This window comes from Phocoena phocoena, chromosome 14 (assembly GCF_963924675.1).
Source record: "Phocoena phocoena chromosome 14, mPhoPho1.1, whole genome shotgun sequence".
Lineage (NCBI taxonomy): Eukaryota > Metazoa > Chordata > Mammalia > Artiodactyla > Phocoenidae > Phocoena > Phocoena phocoena.
This window is the reverse complement of record NC_089232.1, coordinates 35,111,817-35,115,270: the sequence shown is the minus strand read 5'-3', so window position 1 is coordinate 35,115,270 and position 3,454 is coordinate 35,111,817. Positions and strand designations below refer to the sequence as shown.

Below are 3,454 nucleotides of genomic sequence, written 5' to 3'. Positions count from 1 at the left end.
AGGTCAACCTATAAACTCTTATTTTGCGTGGCTCATTTGTTCATTGTAAACACTTGGTTCATACTTCTTGCATGCCAGGTACTGTGTTTTATTTTAACTCAATTCTTACAGCAATCCAGTGAGGGAGATATTATTCTTACCTTGATTTTGCAGATGAGGAAACAGGAGCACATGGAAGTTGATTTGTTCAAGGTCACCCACAAGTATGGGGTATGTGGTAGAGTCAGGCTCGAACCCAGGTCGTTGGAACCTGAATTGTGTGTTTTTAACAACTGTGCTACAGTCCTTCTCCATCTGACCTCCTCCGAAGTATACTCAGTTTTGACATGTCTCTTTTTTGGGGGGTGGTGTTCTTGTCTTTCTGAATAAAGAGGTTGTATATTGGGAGCCTAAGGGAGGCTAGAACTGGAGCTTAGTTGTTGTAAGACCCTGTGGCCTTCAGATTTCAGAGTCCTGCCTGAGGAAGATCTTGAGAGGTTTGAGGACTTCTGATGTTTTCTTCTCATTATGCATTCTAGATGCACTACTTTTTCCCTTCTAAAGAATATGATATTAAATCCCAATGTTATTATTTTTGTTAATTGTAAAAGTACTGTGCAGTAATTTATAACATTCATTTGTATCATCAGTATCTATATGTGGCCTATTGCTGGGTTCTTGCCTTGACAACAGCAATTATTGACATGCCTTTCAATGTCCAGCAGAATGTGGGAACATAATAATCAGCACTCATCACAAATCTATTCACTTTATTTGTTTTTATTAATTTTTTTCTTATTACAACAACACGTGTTCAGTGAGGAGCAAATAGATAATACCAAAATGCCAAAAGAAGAAAGATAAAACCTCCCAGAATTGTACCATTCTGTGATAGCTATACCAAAGAAATATCTATAGAGTTTTGCTCATAAAAGGCTGTATTCAAGAATTTTATACCTAGCCAGGTTGTCTTTCATGTGTGAAAACAACAATTATATTCTCTGGTAGACAAAGCTTCAGAAATTTTCTGTGATATTTGTTCTCTTGGGCAAGGTTTTACTTATTTGTCTCTTTTGAAAAAAGTGTGTGAAGATAAATTCCAGGTGACCAAGAGATGGTTGATGGTGCAGTGAGTGATCAAAAAACCAGAGTATGGGGCTTCCCTGGTGGCGCAGTGGTTGACAGTCCGCCTGCCGATGCGGGGGACGCTGGTTCGTGCCCTGGTCCGGGAGGATCCCGCATGCCGCAGAGCGGCTGGGCCCGTGGGCCATGGCCGCTGGGCCTGCGCGTCCGGAGCCTGTGCTCCACAGCGGGAGGGGCCGCAGCAGTGAGAGGCCCGCGTACCGCAAAAAAAAAAAAAAAACCAGAGTATGAAAAAGGCCAGGGGCAGACACTTAAACCGGTCAGTGTACATCTGTTTGTATACCTAGATAGTTATAAATAATAATTAGGGATTACATATAAAAGCTGTAATTGGATTTTTGTTTACAAACTGAAAGCAAATGTAAAAAATAATTCTTAGAAGATACATGATACAGTAGTAATTATGTGGTAATCTTTACCTGTAGCTCCAGATTGTATCATCAAAGTCTGAGAAGGAAATTCTGGGAATGGGTAGGGGAGAAGTAGTAGGAGGTAACGGGATGAAGAGAAGTGGGAGGGATTCAAGGCATTTGACTTGGATAATGTGAACCATTTGTATTTGTATACCCTGAAAAATAAAATATTGTAAGTATTTTGAAAAATATTTAAATTAGTCAAGTGAGGATTATTATCAGTTTAAGTAACATCAGTCCTTTAAAAATTTAGCTAAGTAACTTCGTGGCTTTTTAGGCAATGAGACAATTTGTGCCTTTTGTTTTTGAACCCATTTCTCTCTGAGCTTGTTCTGTTGCTAAGCCCAGTTTACTGTGTGTTTCTCAAAGTAACCTTGATGAAGAGAAGCATACTGTCCTGTCTGCTTATGTCTGGGGTCTGACTGTCCAACTGGTCCTAGAGATTAAAAGACAATTTTTTTCTTTTTTTTTTTAAATGGACCGAATTATTTAATTAGGTTCTTTGTAAGAAGTTCAGAACACTACTTTGTGAGGATAAATTCCTCTTGTAAGAGCAAGCACAGAGCGGAGGTAGCCCTGGAGTTGAGGAACGGCTTTGATTCTTCTCAGAATTTGTGAGTCCACAGCTTTCTGATCAACCTTCCGCTGCTCTGTAATCTTGTATTTCTCTCTCTCTGTGTCGAAGATCTCACCTTCCTGGTGCCTGGGCTTACGCAGTTTCTTCTTCTTGAAGTAAGCGTCAGTGAGATGTTCTGGGATTCTCACACCACTGATATCAATTTTGGTGGAAGCGGCAATGACAGATTTCTGGTGTGTTCTCCGCAGAGGAACTCGATTGAGGGACAGAGGCCCAGTCACAAGTAGCAGGCCACTGCTCAGCTGCTTCAGGAAAATGACCCTCTTGCCTCTGTGGCGCCCAGTGAGGATGAGCAGAATGGTCCCACGAGTGATGCTAGCACGCAGTTTTCACACCTGCTTACTGAAGGGTTTTTTTGCCGTGACTCAACAGCTTTCGAGGCACGTCTTCAGTAGGATAATACCTAGGTATTTTGTGAAGATTAACCACCCAGCTACTACCATTCTTGTCACCACCAACTGGTTTTGTGACAGTAGCAAGAACCTTCACCTTCTTTTTCTTTTCAACCTTGGATTTAGCTGCTGAATACTTCCTCTTGTACAAGGCCTTTCTGGAATACATAGCTGATCGGGAATATCTGCCCATTCCTCTGACCAGGACAGGGGTGCGGCTGCAGTGGGGCTTCCCCTTCTTAATCTGCTTCACCTTTTTCACCTTGCCACCAGCATCCATCAGCCTTCTTGGCTTCAGGTTTTTTCTCCTTAGTATCCTTCTCACCCTTTTCACCTGCCATCTTGCAAGATGGGAAAGAGAGCAAAAGACAATTTTTTTCCTGAAATTTGTAGACATCAAGTTGAAGCTAGAATTCTACATGTGTGTACATCTCCTTTCAAGGAAATAAACAGATTGGAATTTACCAAAAGATGTTCTCTAATTCTGATTGAATTTTTACTTTAATAATTCTTGAATATTGTTTTCTCACAACTTGAGGCGCACTGGCACTGAGCACAGCTTCTTTTGGAGATGTTGGTGTTGCAGTTTGCTAATATCCTGTGTGTGTGTGTGTGTGTGTGGGTGTGTGGCGGGGGTGCAAGGAGGGTCAGGAAGGATTCACGAATCAGATGTTCAGATGAGGACAGGTAAGAATCCCTCCACTAGTAGGCTAGTTACAGGAAGTTAGCAGCCTTTCTCCTGGCCTGACCGCTGCTTCTCCTGGTGGTGGCAAGGTTTTCAAGCCTCATTACTGGAAAGTTCATCCTGTTAGATTCCCACTTAAGAGTAGGAGGATGTGTTTGGAAATAGCTCAGACTCTGTGGCCATTCTGACATAGACAATGATATTC

The 3,454-nt window shown here is 41.9% G+C and overlaps 1 pseudogene; it reads right to left on the bottom strand.

Moving 5' to 3' along the window:
• Window positions 1-2,048: 2,048 nt before the first annotated feature.
• Window positions 2,049-2,905, bottom strand: LOC136133804 (large ribosomal subunit protein eL6 pseudogene; annotated as a pseudogene).
• Between the last annotated feature and the right edge of the window lie 549 nt (window positions 2,906-3,454).